The sequence below is a fragment of the Bactrocera neohumeralis genome, chromosome 4 (genome assembly GCF_024586455.1).
Source record: "Bactrocera neohumeralis isolate Rockhampton chromosome 4, APGP_CSIRO_Bneo_wtdbg2-racon-allhic-juicebox.fasta_v2, whole genome shotgun sequence".
Lineage (NCBI taxonomy): Eukaryota > Metazoa > Arthropoda > Insecta > Diptera > Tephritidae > Bactrocera > Bactrocera neohumeralis.
Window position 1 is genome coordinate 12,703,832 of NC_065921.1, and position 17,121 is coordinate 12,720,952.

The 17,121-nt window shown below is 33.3% G+C and overlaps 1 protein-coding gene across 1 annotated transcript in view; it reads right to left on the bottom strand.

Moving 5' to 3' along the window:
* The window catches only part of LOC126755643 (protein Wnt-5), a 239,053-nt gene extending 222,645 nt beyond the window's left edge, over positions 1 to 16,408 (bottom strand). The window contains 1 exon segment of the mRNA XM_050468356.1: positions 16,185 to 16,408. The gene's annotated coding sequence lies outside the window, so the exon portion shown is untranslated.
* Positions 16,409 to 17,121: the final 713 nt, after the last annotated feature.

Genomic DNA, 17,121 nt, shown 5'->3' on the forward strand with positions numbered 1-17,121 from the left:
TCGATGGACTGAAAACGGTTTTCACGCGGAGCAATTTCAGTTTGGGGAAAAAGAAAAAACCAAACAGAGCCAAATCTGGTGAATACGATGGCTGATGGATGGTATTCATTGCGTTTTTGGTCTTAAATTCGGTCACAATCTTGGTTCGGTGTGATGGTGCTTTATAACCGTGTAAAATCTATTAATTCTCAATTTCCACAATTTCGGCCGTTTTCAACGGATGTTATCGAGCAAACGTCTCAATACTGCCAAATAGAACTTCTTATTGGCCGTCTGTCTCCCCGGAATTCATTCATAATGCACCAAACCCCCAATATCGGAAGAAACAATAAGCATTACCTTAATTTTTGAGCGGATTTGGCGTGGTTTTTTGGTTTTGGCTTGTTTTTTTTTTCAATTCATTCCGATGATTCTTGATTTGTTTGCATGTCAAACTCATAAACCTATATCTCATCGGTAGTTATAATGCTATCCATGAATGTGAGATTGGAATTCGCAGGATCAAACATATCCAAAGAGACCTGTTTACGGTAGTATTTTTGAAAAAAATTCAACTTTATCGGAGCTAATCGAGCAAGAACGCGTTTCATACCCAAAATACCCACCAAAATAATTCGAACGGATTCGGGAGTGATTTCGGGCTCTATTACCATCTCCCTAACACTTGCCTCTCGACATTCTTTGAAGGCTTTGTACCACTAATAGGCATGGGTTTTTGATAAAGCTGAATCACTGTAAGCTTTTTCCAACATTCGTAACGATACCGCACACAAAATTTGGGTAGAAGTACAAAATTTGAGACAAATTCTTTTTTCAATATTTTTAACCATTTTTAAAATCGCAACGAAGTACTGAAATGTACTGAGCTAAGCAGCTGCTGCAAACAAATTGGTTGATAGACCGCGATCATATCTGGCATAGTAATTAAGAACAGTCCTAGCACCTTAGCAAAACATACTTATTTTTTTTTTAATATCAATTAGCAGCAAATATATTTTACAATATTTTTACGATTAAAGCAACATCGCAAGTCAAGAGGCTCAACTTGTGAATAGTGCTTATGGTCCTGATTCTGTAGGAGTCAATACTATGCAATTTTTTCCGTTGATTTTATTCAGTTGAGTTTGATGTTAAAGATGAATTATGGTCATGCAAAACCAGTTTTCTAATTATTACAGTAAAACAGAGTCTTGACGTCATGTAAGCATCTAAGTACTTTTAAAATTGTACAAGAGCTGAACATGGTACACAAAACGTAAGTAAGGTTGGATATAAAAAGAAGCTCGATGTATGGGATCCATATAAGTTAGCGCATAAAACTTTGTGAAGAGAATAAAGTGCTTGTTCCATCTACAAATAGCTGTTTAATCCCAACCAAATCAATACATTTCTGAAGCGAATGGTTTCTGATGATGAGAAGTGGGTCACTTACGTCAAGTCACTACGTCGACTGAAAATGGTCCTAGTCGAAGCAACATTAGCTGATGCAAACAGTAGCCATTCCAGGCTATAATAAACGACTTGTACAGTGTTCAGTGTTGTGCATTTGCTGGAATTGGCAGGTAATTATGTGTATATTATGAGCTACTCGCCTGCAGTCAAACTCGTATTTCGGACATGTATTGTCAACAAGTGGTTCCCTGTTTGGATTTGGCATGCAGTGCTTGTTAGCTGTACCTTTCTCTGAAGTCAAAATAATGGCTTGCTTTTTACTATACCTTATGTATACATAAAGTGAACGCATATTCTTAGGCACCCGCAACTTTTACACTTATTAATATGTATTTAGGGTGATATAGCAAAACATATTAATATATGTATATCTTTTTGACTAAGTTCACTTTAGATAATAAATGTATATGCAATAATGCAATTTTAGATTCTAATACTTTTTATGCGATTTTCTAACTTTTTATTTGCAATAAGTTTATGCGCCTGAATGTAGGCAACGATTTATTTTTAGTTTATAAAATACACACATTTTTACCGTTTTCAGTTACATACAAATAATTTCTTCTAATTCTCAATTAAACGCTTAAATTCGACTACTTTGAGTTGGCCTAAACATAAAACTACAATTGGTTAGCTGCGTTTCGTAAACTTTTGAAGCGCAGCAGTAATTTTTACTTGAAAAATTAGCAATTGTGAACTAAAATGAAAAACATATAAATTCAAAAAAGTCACAGTTATATGAACACAAGCTATAATGTTTGCGAAAATATGCAGCTGTTTTCGTTCTGGTAACGCAAATGACATATAAATAGATGATTATGCTAACCAAAATTATGTAAATTCACTTATTGATGTTTATGGCTTAATTAACTCAATAAAGAAAAATGTAAATGCATAATAAATAAATATGCAAATAATGTATATGTTTATTTTAATTATATACATGTACGTAACAATAGTAGTAATAATAAAACCACTACAATGTTTAATGCAATACAATGCAAATGAGGCTCAGTAGCTAAAAAAAATTGAAATGAGCAAAAATGCCCTGCAAGAAATTTAGACCGAAATTGAAATTGAGAACTTGAAAATAATGCGTGAAAGTAAATACAGTTGAACTTCCCGAACTCAAATCTCCATAATAAACCAGAACTAGCGACTTCAAGAGATTTCAGATTAAGAAAGAAAATTTGTATGAAATTTGACTTCTATTGGCAATTCAAGAGTTCTTGTTATGGAGAACTTCGAGTTATAGAAGTTCAAGTTATGAATGTTCAACTGTTTTACAATTTATTTTTCACTAATGGGTGTCATATACAGGGTGATTAAAGTAGTTTTCAAACTGTTCATATTAAAACTTGTCAATATGAGATTATGAAGCAATGAGATTTTATGCAATACATCTACGATATATAAAAAAACTAATATGAAATTCATAAATATTTTTTTTAAATATTTAATATAATATATGTAATATTTAATATAAATATATATCCTTTATCTACTCTAACTTTTCTAAAACCGTCTACCTAAGTAGATCAAAACACGAAATGCCATTAAGCTTCAATTAAAAACCAGATATTTTCAGCAGCAACCCTACAGGGCCTTGCATCATTATAAAGTGTGCTAACAATTCGCAAAGTGATTAAGCATATTTACTGATGCAACACATTTATAAATATTACAAATTTATTATTGACACATTTAGTATTTGTATAGAATGTATACACACTCACACATACAAAAAATGTCTACACACACATACAGTGGCTTAAATGTTAATAGGAAGAAGTATGTGTGCGGTTCGCTTTGGCATTTTATGCAAATGTGTCTCATCAATTTACATAGAATATCATTTGCAGGATAATAGTATCATAATATTTATTTTATATGATGCCAGTGTAAACAAGAGCGCGCAAAACAAAATTAATTAAAAGTTGATAAACAAAAGTCAGCGCAACAAATTGATGAATGCAAATGACAAATGGTTAACGCAGTCAAAGAGCTCTACAGTTATACCATACAATTATAGGTAAATACATACATATGTATATATTTATATATATACATATATATGCATCAACATGTGAATTGATGATTGTTTAAAAAGTGAATAATTTTCTGCCGCACTTTAAATTGTCAATCGCACGGTTACCCAAACGAGCTCCGTTCGTTAAGTGAATTGGTTTTCAATACTCATTTTCTTCTTTTCAAAAAAAAAATATTCAAATAAGGTTAAAATTAAATTCAGGACCAATTAAGTTTATCATACAATATAATTTATTATAGCTCTCAAATTTTAAAATCAGCTCATATTGATGCATAATAAGGGACATATAACCAGTGCCTGACGCTTAACTTAAAACATCCTTAACGACAGCAGTTCTACTGTTGACTTTATAACTGAGATTCTCCCTGTAAAACTTCAAAAAATTCCAGTTCGTAATTTCAGTAATTTCTACTGGCATATCCCGCACGAAAGACCAATTTTTATTAAGATCTAGCAAGCATCATTAGATTTTGTAACCTAAACTTAACCATTTTAAATTATTTTTTAGCTTTTCGAAAAGAAGACTTTCAAGCATATGGTAGAAGTACATGTGGCCTTTGGTAGTATTAACAAAAAGAAAATTATGGAAACTTTTGAGAAAATAGGAGGCTTTTTTTAAAGATCACAATCACAATATCTCGAGAGTGTAGTGAGAATCGGACTTACGCAAGTGAGAAAGTAATAAATGAGGTGATATAAAGTAGTCTGCTTTAATCAATAAAATTAGTTCTATGAGCAGAAGTTTTATAAGAAATATTATCTGACATACAATTTAATTACCCTATTTGAAAAATGTTTATTCTTCTTTTCCGTCTCCCAACTTTTGGACCAAAATTTCAATGACTTTCCTTCAACATAAGCAGTTTTGGAAACATTTTTCCGCGATTAAAATTTCTACGAATCATCAATCTCACCAACCTCATTGTCTTTAATATATAAAATAATAAATAAACTTTTTCTAAAGATTCGAGCCAAGTATCTTACAAGGATGGAAGACACAACAACATCTACATAGGTAAAGTTAGATTAGGTTAGGTCAATCTGGTAGGTCAATAAGCCACGCATAGATCAGTTTGGTACTTTGCGTTACCAGATGGAGTTCACTTACTAAGTCACAGACGAGTAGCCCTATATTGTGGACGTGTGTCGCCACCAGACAGTGACCAGTTAGTCCGTATTCCCAACATGTTCCTACAGTCTCTTCTATCGAGTGCCAATAGGAATTCTCTGTACTTCCAATCTACCGTTTTGAACATTACTTTTGCAGTTTTGCATCCTGGTAGCTCGTTCCATTGGGTTTTGATTTTCTTTACCATATTTTTGTCGAGATCGTCATATAGACATCGTCGTGTTGGTTTCCCATTGTTGACGACTTTTCGGATGTTAGCCGTACAACTTTCTTGGCAATCTCGTCCACTATTTCATTGCACTCGATGCCTTTGTGGCTAACGTAGATGTTGACTCTGGAGTAGCCTGCAGGTACATTAGAGGCCAGCTCCGCGGCTTTTGTAATAGCAAAGGCCTCAGCTTGAAATACTTGTATGCTGCGGTGGCCCGGCAACTTAAAAGATTGCCTTGTGCCTAACTCTGGATAGTATGTATGTATGTATATTCCCCCATCAATAAAATCTAAGCAAATATTCGAAAATATGTATGCATGTATGTATGTAAGTATGTACTTAGAGTAGTATAAAATTATAATTTCACTTTTATCACCTTTCTGGTTCCGTAAAAAATCGGCTAAATAAGCGAGATACCGTAAAAACATTGCGTGTTAAGGTAACAAAAGTGGCACGAATAACAGTGTGTGTTGGAAAAACCACTGTCTTCTTCATTACCCATTTTTTCGGCTACCAATATCCTATAAAATTCAGATGTCAGTTTTAATTGGCAACTCGCTGCCATAGTCACAGCCGCGTCTGGCGCACAAACACCCAGTAGCACGCCATTAGCGGTAGCAAGGAAAACTACTACAACTCTAATTTGTGGCATATAAGTAAAGATGTTTTATAAACAAAGCAACCTAAGTGCAGGAATAATTAACTTTTTATTTTTATAACATTTTTATGACTGCTTCTATGAGCATAAAACTCTGCTAAAATAAACAAAATGCAACAAGCAACAGTTAATAGCCGCTATGTGTGTGTGTATATGAGATTGTGTTTATGTATGTGTCAGTGCGGTTTGTATATAGTACGGTGGTGACGAGTGAAGGAGTAATAAAGTGTGGCAATGAAAGTTGAGTGAGTTTCGGCTTTGGTGAAAAGCGACTTTGATGAGAATTTTCCTTAATTGCAATGCACAATACGCAATAATACCGTTCCAGAAATAGAATGCATGCGGCAAACGTTAGTATAAGAGGCAGAGAGATGAGAAAAAAAACGAAATTGGAAATTAAACGGAGGACTAAACAAATTAAACAGGAAGTGAATGATTTGAATGATGACTGGAAATGGAAGGCAAATAGCAAAGAGTTGAGGCAATCAATTTTTATTTCTTATACATCCTACCTTGCCACATTTCGAATTAACGAGTTGAAATGAATTTGTGGCTGGCAACAGACGCCGTAGCATAGGTACGGCTCATACGCAGCATTAACACATACACAGGCACATAAACAAACAAACACACACACACACATTTCTATTGACAAATTTCCATTTGAGCAACAAAAGCGGCAAGAGCTATAGCAATCATCAATGGCAGCAGGTACAATCGAAATGGAAATTCACGTTGTTGCTGTTGTTACAACACGCTGAGCTTGCTGCATGCGTTGCAAGGCAAATAAATCAATGCAATGGGACAGCATGCGGCATTTCAGTTGCCACGACTACATACGACTAAATAGTTTAATAGGCAACAACAAGCGATAAAGCGCTGGCAGCAACAACAAAAAAAATTAACATAAATAAAATGGAAATAAAAGACAGTGCCACCCGTTGCAGTGGCATCAATCGACATCGCCGCAACAGTAACAGTACTCAATGCTGTTTGTGTTAGCGAATTTGTTTATCGAGTAACTTTTGTGAGTCTGTAGTTGTGTAGGTGTGCGTGAGTGTAGTAGACAACTGAAATTTGTTGTCGAATAAATGCAACAAATGCTGCATTGCTGCGAGCGCCTACTGTTGCTGCTGCTGCATTTGTTGCATGCATGATTGCACACATAGTATTTATATGTGTGTGTATGTATGTAAATGCAAATAAAACAGTTCGGTAGGAAATTTGTTTGCTTGCTTGTGTATGTGTGTACGTGCTTATGCTCGTACTTTTCAAATTTGTTTACTTTTCACAACTATCAAAACACGCACACACACACATGCAGACATTGTTATATATTTGAACTCCTTCTTTACAACTCGTTAACCACTCTGGCCACCTTTATGCCATCACGATATACAAATATTTTTACATGCTAACATTTTGGTAGAAAAGTTTTTAGTGCCTCTCGGTTGTTTGCTGACGAGACAGTTGACCTGATAGTCTGCAAGCTGCAGATACCTCCATATATAAGAGTATATGTATATACCATTAGCAGCAGCTGAGCTGTCCGTTTACACTCTTTCACTTAAAGCAAATCATTAATTGAAATTTTTTACTTGTTTATTATGTGCCATCCAGTGTCTGCGCCTGCGCTTATGCTATAATAACCCCCTTAAAGGAATATATGGGTTTTCTCAGGTAAAAACAACATTTTTTAACACATTTGTTCTCCTATAAAAATTAAAGATTTCATTAGAATTTTTTATTTTTACAAACATACACTATTAACAAAGAAATTCTAAAATTTTTGAAGAAAAACATTTTAGACTTGGCCATTGCGACGGCATTTCCGGTGACCCTTCGGAAAAATATGTGCCCGCGTAGGCAGGACAACTCCTTACAGGATCATCTAAAGTGAAAAAAATACGTGTTTTAGTTAAAACCTTAACTTAGAACTTTGATGAAAGAAAAAAATGAAAATTTATTTTTTAGCAGACATTTTTACAAAAAAAAAGAAAATTTCGAAACATTTTGTTTCAAAATTTTGTAATAGAAAAAGAATCCTTGTATCTGTGTAAATTTTCATGAAGATCGGTTGAGTAGTTCTCGAGAAATCTTGTTAACCGGCTTCGAAAACACTGTTTTGAGGAAAACGCGCTTAAAGACGGCGCACTTAGCCTCGAGCGCACAAGTTCTCAAGTCTGCATCTCCGAATATTTTACTCGGATCAGCTTGAAAAAAAATATTCTAGAAGTGTGCTAGAATTTAATGAGATTATAAAAAAAATCGATTTTTGGAGATGTAACCCTTAAAACATAAAATTTTCAAGCTAAAGTTATTGCCTACAGTCTAAAATACTAAGATATGTTTATCAATGCGTATAAAATTCTTTTTTTCTGCTATGAGTATTATTAAAATAAAAGTAGTAACTCCTTTGGTTTTAAAAATTTTCTCGAGCTACACAGCTTTGAAATGCAGAATATAGAAATAGCTTAAATCTCTATCAAGGAACACAAAATTAGCTTAAGAAATCATCTATAACTTTCTTACAAGAGGTCTCATCATACAGAAATTCGTAGAGCTTGATTTAAAAAATTAGTAAATTTATATTGTAATAGACACAATTGTGTCAAGAAAATTCTACAGTAGAAGCTTTTTCAGAGAAACTAACCTCACTTAATGTTTTAGATCAATACTTCACTTTGCGTTTTCAGGACTACGATTAGCTGGTTACGACGATGTTCTAAGCTCTTTTAAGATAAGTTAACAAACATACATTTTATATGTAATATCGACTAATTTTCAGAACATGAAATATAAAAAAATTCGAATTCGAAAAAAACTCGATTACATGAAAAAAATATTATCACAACCCGAAATTTTTGCCCAAAAATGCCTAGCCAACTACTAAATATACTTTGCCCAGTTCTTTCTAATACAAAAATTTTATGAAGAATACGTCAAATTTTTAATTGCATGAACTCGTTAGTTTACCTCGTATTTCACCGATCACGAACTTCCAGGAAGACTACCAAATTCTTGCAATTAGAAAATTTTACTTTAAAATTCTCCAATTACACACTTCACTTCCGCCCCACAACTTTTGGTGTTCGTCAGTATCTTCTCACATGTGCACCTGTACAATGTTTGTGTTGCTAATGTATTTATTTTATTACACCCTTCCAAAAGCAAGCCTGCATGCATATACACATGCACTTTTTGTGTACTTGCATGTAACTTTTATTTGCTTGGTTTTTTTGTTTTACAAAAATTATAGCCCAGCACTTAAGTTGAGGCGAAGTAAAGGAAAAAAATACACCACACTCACAGCAGTTAATATGGCTTTCATTTATAACTTTCCAAGAAAAAACAAAAGCAATGCAGTTTTACAACGTTTAGACTGGCTTGTTTTTGTTTTTGATGGTCAGGTTTCAAACTGAGTGTTTCCAATAATTATTTAATTTGTAGCATTTCTCTTGAACTTGCAAACAAAACATATAGTTAACACGTTATGAAAATTGAGTTTGTATGTTTGTTAATACTGGTATTCATAAATATTTTTGGATTTCCTTATGAGTTTTGTGTTATGGTTTCGGAAAGTTCTTTATACCCCTGCAAATAGATTCTGATTTAGGCTTTCGGATGGTAAATACGACTAATGGATATTAGTTGTCTTGCGGTTGTTAAAAAGCTTATTTACAATCTCTAATAACCGCCTTTCTAGTAGGTTATCAAACAAATATGAACTTATGCAAGCATGAAGAGAACGGGAAAGACATAAAGGTTAGAAAATAGAAATTATTGCATGAATAGGTTAAATTAACTACAAACTGACCTATCAAAATCAAGTTCTTGTTTGAACATTTTTTTCATTTCTCAAATATCTTCCTAAAAATTTATCTCAGATTAATACAAGTAAACTTTAACAGCAGCGAATATGCTTTCTTTGTTCCCAGAATTCTAAGAGATTTCAGATTACTCGCTTCTAGGTTCAAAACCAATTGACTGGATGCAAATGCTAAATCGAGGGTTTATAATTCGTCCTGAAGCATAAAACCAAACAAAAAAAATGGTTTCCAATGAAGCTTTCATTTTCCACAGTGAAAAAATAAAACGATTCCTGTAATTACAGCGAAATTGTCGAAAACACAAAAAGCAGCAGTTTTCAAGTACGAAAAAGTGATGAAAAACAAAAATACAAATCACAAAAACTCAAAAAAAGCTTAATTGACAACACTCCTACAACCAACATATGTATGTATATAGATATGTCGGTATGTCCAACCAAATATAGACACTAATACCCTCATCGACATATGTACCTTTCTATCAAAAGCTCATATGTACATATTGTACTTCTCATTTCGGTGCTCTTCAGATATTGCTTTTCATACAATTATTTTGCAGCAAAGAAAGCAACAAAAGTTGTATGAAATTTTTCAATTACAATCACACAATTACTCAGTTCTGCAAGTTTATTAAAAACACGTCCAAAACAACAGCGCAAGCATGAAAAAACCCTTTCATGTAGATACGGTAACGGCAAATATGTGTATAGGAAAAAAAATTGTAGTTTGTATGTGAATAGTGAGCTGTTTACGTACCAATTTATTTAGCAAGTTTTGCGCTTTCCAGGTCCTTTCGTATGAGTAGACACTGATGAATGAGATGAGCATCAATTAAGCGTTGGAGAGCGTTTTTTATGCAAAAAAATATCGTTGATACAAGGTTTTTTTTAGTTTAATTTATTTGTGTATTTGCAATTGATGCATCTGTTTTTGGCTTAAAATTTTGCAGTGTACGAAATTATTTTATTTTATTTTAGTGTATACTACGAAAAATAATTTAATTTCATTCTCCTTTATTTCTTTCATACAATTTAATTTTTTTTAATTATTTTACATGTTACTTATTTTTTTGTTCTATTTTATTATTTTTTTTAGTACAGTCATTTAAGCTCAAATTAGGTAAGAATCTCGGAATTCGATATACCCATTTATATGTCTGTAAATACTTGCATATTGGGTATATAGGGTATACCTACCATATGTACTTAGGTTTTGAGACAACTTTAGGGTGTCAATATACAAGTATTTATAGACATATAAATGGGTATATCGAATTCCGAGGTGAACTTACTATAATGACTGGACTATTTTTACTATTTTATTTACTACAGATTTAATTATTTAAATTTTATTAATTATAGCTGTAATTTTAGCTTTAAATACAATTTAATTTTATTTCATATTATTTAATTGAATTTATTTTATTTTACATGAAATATTTTAATTTTAATTTAATTTAATTAAATTTATAAAATTTTATTTTATCATATCGTATTTAAATTTTTTATTATTATTGCATATAGTAGCTCTTTTTTTGTTTTATTCAATTAATTTTTTTTAATTTTTTAATTTTTCTTAATTAAATTTAATTATTTAAATTTTATTAATTATAGTTTTGATTTTAGTTTTAAATTTAATTTATTTTTTTGTCATCATATCGTATTTCGATTTCTTTGTTACTATTACATAATATCAGTATCTACTTTTTTTCTATTCAATTAATTTTTTATTTATTTATTTATTTTTTTTTGTTAATTATAGTTTTAATTTAAAATTTAATTTATTCTATTTCTTATTATTTAATTGTATATATTTTATTTTATTTTAATTTAATTATAGTTTTATTTTCAATTTTAATTTTTATTAAATTTTATTTTTATTTCTATTTTAATTATTTAATTTTATTTATTTTATCTTATTTCGTGCTATTTAATTTAGTTCAATTTTACATTAATATATTTTATTTAAAATATAGTTTTGTTATTCTATTTTTCCTATTTTTGTATGTTTTAATTTAGTATATTATATTTAACAATCTATTAATACTTTTTTGGTGTTTCTGTATTTTCTCCTCGCAGTATTTCCGATTTTTCTTCACCTTTAATCACGAGTTCCACGAAATTTCAACCCTTTTGCTTACCATACATATGTTTATATCAACACATACATATGTATGTGTATATGTTCAACATATTCTTACACGCAAAATCATAATATACGTCTAACTGCCACACTTTGCATGTTGCAATGTAATTTGCATGCCACAAACATTTTTTAGCACTTGTTTCCGTACACGCAGTGACGTGCGCTAATTGAAATTTTCTTCACTAATTTTCGTAAATAATTACAAGCATGTCTTACAATTTTAAATATTGCTTTTTATTGTTGTAAAAGTACATAGTACTCATTCTTATACCTTTCACTGCTGTAATTGTGCAACATGCTTACGCACACACACAAACTCACGGCATGCGCTCACCAACTTGGCTCGAAGTAATTATGTGACGGCAGCCAGAGTAAAAATTATATCACGCGTCAACATGCAACACGCTGACGCCAAAGTGGCAAGTCAGCTATAAGGAAAAAAAAATCGTAATGCAAGTTGTTTGTTTCTTTTATTAATTTTTATGCACCCAGTTTGCACTTTATTAAATTTAATTATCATTGTGCAATAGCTGAGGCAATCTTGGTGTGGCGTCATGCTTTTTATTTTATTTTTTATTATTATTTATATAAACCTGTTTTAGTTTCTTATTAGGTTAGTCACTCATTTGCGGCATGCCTTTTTTGTGCAACGTGTGCGCATGGTGCAAACTTTGCCACTTTCCAGAAACTTGCAACATTGTGTGCGCCATGAGTTAGATAAGCGACATGCAGAGGTGAGTAAAACATTTGACGCATAACGGCTTTTGTACCTTAGTGCCTTGAACTAGCGGAAATGGTTAAAACATTGATTGGAGAAGAAAAGTGAAAAAAGCGAGGGAAAAAGGAAGTTTACTAGGCTGATATAACTTTTTGGGGGAAAGCATGAATAACTGGTATTTAACAGGAAAACGTAACGAAGCTCATGCTTGTGTGTTAGCAATATTTTATGCCAATAGAGAGAATGTGGTATAAAAGAGAATGAGTATGGGTTCCTATGAAAGTGTATGCCTTGTCGATAATTGATTATAAACAAAATATGTATTTCCCAGCAGATAAAATGTACTCTAAAATCGCGAAGATTTCTCTTCTAACTCGATGGAAAGCTGAACAAATACTATATATTGCAAATAACTACTTAATAAGAGTGTAGTTGAGAGTCTGGGTAAGTTTTATTATAATAGTACGGTTCAAATAAGATATTCAGATTCAATTGATTTCATAAGAGTCAAGTATCGTAAATCCCCGAACAGTATGTCTGAAGTCTGATGTGTTCGAAATTAGTACTCTTTGAGTAAATACCCTCATATTTTAAAAGACCTTTTTGATACTTAACAACACCTTTGTTTCATGATTTAGGGTAATCCTGATATTTCTTGATTCTTGGTAGAGCATTTTCGAGATTAGTATCTCTTTTCCCCATTAGCTTAAAAATTCTTTGCCTTCACAAAGAGAGCAACATATTTTCAAAGATTTTAGTGTCTAAAAGTATGAAATGCAAATGACTATAGTATATCTGAAATCAGTCAATCGTCATTTTATCGAAGTTTTAGGCGTAATATATCTTATAGGATATAATGATTGTTATTTTATTAAGAAAACGACAAATGTTTTACAGTTCTAATCCGTGAGAAGTTTCGAAACATCTCAACAAATTCGAAAGTATGCAAAATTCTTTCATTCTATATAATACTTTTGACCAAAATATACGCTGACAGCAAACTACGAATTAGTTTTTCAAATATGTTTGAGGCACCCAAACACCGACCTTATTCTTTTGAAATAGATTAGGAACTAAGCACTGATTAGGGCATTTACTTTAGCATGTGTTTAGTTCTACTTTGTACTCTAGAGATTGTGTGAAAGGCCCCGAGGTTTTTTTACTTTGGGTCTACAATCTGATTATAGGTCCAAACCATGAAAAGTCGAAACTCATTTATAAGGCATCTCCATCAAGTATTTTATTTTGAAATGGATTAGGAACTTAACACTAATTCGGAGTCTTTAACATTTTAAGACATGTTTAGTTCTACTTTACAAAAAACAAAAAAAAACCTTGAGACTTTCTACATTGGGTCCATAATCTGATTCAAGTACATCGAGTATTTTCTTTTAAAATATAGGGAAATTAGCATTGATTAGGGCCGGTTGAGCATTTTAGGATGTGTTTAGTTCCACTTTTTGCGCTGTATAGATTATGTGAAAGGCTCCGGGTCTGTTATACATTGGCACCACATTCTGATTTTGGGTCCAAAACATGAAAAATCCAAACAAATTAGGAAAAAATTTAATCTAAAGCTCCATCACACATCCATCAAACATATAGCTGTCCATTAATTATTAATATTAACTGGTCTAGCAGAAAAGAAATGAAATTACTACACATGCAGAATGTTTTTTAGCGACCATAAAACCGCTTTGTTGCGACATTTTTTTCGCAGAACTTTTACAGCAATTAAATTGATTCCAGTGAAAGGGCGCTTATGCATCGCTTCACTCCCTTTTGTACACGCAATTTTAATAAGGGGTGTATGCAGTGGGGGTGGTGCTGAGGGGGGCGAGGAGGTGTATCGAGTTTGCTATGTCATTATTGTTGTGGCGTTTGTTATTGCTGTGGCTTTGACTGTTGTTGTGGAGTGTTTTGTAATTAATTGAATTTAAATGAAATACAACAATGCAAACACATATATATGGCAGCTGCATATGTGTATGTGTATTCACATGCATTTATAGCTAGTTAATGTTGCAAGCAAGTGTGAGGTAGACCAGCATAAAAACAAAAATGGAGTACAACATCAGCGGTTTTGATTTTTTTCGTTGAAACTACAAGTAAGTACAACTTTTACATTGCCTGTTTTTATCGACATGTTGCAACAAAAAAATACGGGAAAATAAATTGTCGTGCAACACTGTTTTTAAATATCTTTTGCATGTTGCAATATCCCTTTTATTATGTATGGATAATTTTTTTTTTTTGTATTATTGCTTCATTTTACTTTATCCTCGACGCTTGCCACACAAATGCTGTGCTGCGCTGCGCTACGCTTTGATTTCGTTTATTTCTCGCTTCCAGTGAAAGCCATCGCTACATATGTATGTGTGCTTGTAGATATTTATATACATGTGTATGCACATATATAATTAATCCTTTATGCATTACGCTTACTGTCTGCTTGCCACGGCTGTCTGTCTATCAGCTGGCTTCAAGCGTGTGTGCGTTTGTTCGTGCGTATGCTTTTGTTTGACCGTGTGCTGCAACATGCGGCAACCGTTGCAACATTACCAGCGCTGAAAATCCTTTTTTGCCACCACCAAAAAACGGTTAGATCAGCGTGAAAGGGGTGGCCGCACAAGCTTCTCAAAATTCAATGCCACCGCGCCTGAGGACTAGCTTTGTTCGAGCATTTGTCGGTGCGCCTGTGTTTATTTGTGTGTTTTTCCGCTTGCGGCATGCTGCATGCGGCTGCAAATACAACGCGCCGAAAGTTGATCCTTGTTAATTTTCGGTGATTATTTTAATTTCTACAATTTGTTGCTGTGCTGTGCTTTATGGCGGGCTATTCAAGGCTTGCAACAACGCTGATGTGCACCTTTTATTTTATTTTATTGCTTTTTATTTGCTGTTTTATTGCATTTATCTTTATTTCACGTGGAAAACTTCAATGTTATTACTTTTTATTTTCATTGATTTTATTTTTTTTATATTTTTTATATTTTTTTATTTTAATTTATTTTCTGTTTTACCTTTTAAGCACTTATAACATTTTACCAATTTGCCGTAACTTAATCATTCTTATTTACGCTTTGCAACACAGCATTCTTTAAGGCTCTTTCGTCCCTGTTGCAACAGCCGCTGCGTTCGCTATCGAATTGCAAGCGTTTCGCTCTTTACAAAATAATTAATTTAATTGTAGGCGAGCATTGGCTTACACACACATACATGCACATGGACTTCTGGTTGGGTTAAGTATTGGTCACGCGATAAGCGCCTCAAATGACGCTGGACAGCGGCATTGCTTGTTGCGGATCATCGACTGACGCCGCCGCCGCCACATGTAATTACGCAGCGAGTGAAAGCGTAAGCAACGCAACGCTTCGATGGCAGTCAATGGTCAGAAGGATGCGTAACGTTTATTGCCCGAAGTCGACAAACTGCAGCCAGAAACACATGCACACATACTTATGTGGTATTTTTGTTACAACAATACCCGTTGGCTAATTAGTGCAATTTTACAGACAGTGCAATAGGTTGCACTTGCCACACGTACAAAAACTTACTCACTTACAAAATGCAACACAATCATTTGTACACACACATTACTAAACATGTCTGCGTATGCATGTGTGTGTGTTTTTGTCGCAAGTGTGAACGATTTGCGGATTGCACACTACGCGGCGCACACAAATTAAATGCACACTTTTAATTAATTAATCTTGTTCGACAACGCGTCTGGCGTATCGTAAGCTCGGCAGCTTAAACATTTTTCCTGTCTGCCAGCACACACACAGCCACACAAATAGAAATTCACACGCGCCAAAAAATATATAAACGTACAGCAATAGTAATTAGCACTTTTTACGCCACACGTTTCGTTGCAATCGCGCGTCTAAATCAATTGATATATTAAGTTTGCACAAATCGACTGTTTGCGCAAATCGGCAGTTTGCACAAACCTCTACACTGCACTTATAAAAAAGATGCAGCTTTTTACCTTAAAAGAACGACATCAACACCTTCTACTGCTTATTATTGTTGTTGTTTGAGTATATTAATTTTATTTATTTTCTTTCAGTAATAACTTCCTCACACACTTTTTCACTTCCTATGCGTTTATTTACATTTCCTTTTCCCTACTCGTGTATTCAAATGAACGTACGCTTTCGACTGTTTCATCCGCTACCGAGATCCGTACGAGCGCTCTGTTTGTAAACAACTGATTCGTTGACTGCATGGCATCGCCAATGCCAACCATCCAGTCAGCCAGCCTTTGGTCGCAAATACAGGCACACAGTCACCACCGGTTCTGGTTCTGTTGTTGTTTGATGTTGCTGGTGGTGGTGAATTTCTCGTTGCGTTGCGCATGTGTGCGTATTTGTTTAAATTTTCGTTTGTCCGTTTGTGTTGCTTTGTTGCTGCAGTTGGTGAAATGCTAGCCAGACTTTGTTTACATTTGCTTTGCTGACTTTGATGTTTGATTTTGCCTTATTTGCGTTTTTGTTTACTTTTACTTATTTGTTTTTGTAGGCACATTTCCTTCTGTGCTCGCTGCAACATGTTGCCGGCAACTTTGTTGCGTATTTTTGATATGAATGTGGGTTGTGAAACGAGTTGTATGAACTTGCAAGGTTAAGTAGTGTATAATTTGCCTTTTGGGCTATATTCTTGGGTTTTCTTACTACGAATACAATTTATATTCTAAGCCTCTTTAAAAAGCGTAATTATGAATTATTGTTTCCAATAAAAGATTACCGTTTAATCCTGTATCAATCCCATATTTTGTATTTGTTGTTTGAAGGTTTTATTCTTTACCATAATCCTGTTAAAAAATCCATCTTCATCGTTTCTAATACGGATTAAAAGTCTGTGCTTATTGCTCTTCAACTTACCTGTCAAATAATTGCGAATTTTCCTCTTATTCCGCACATTTC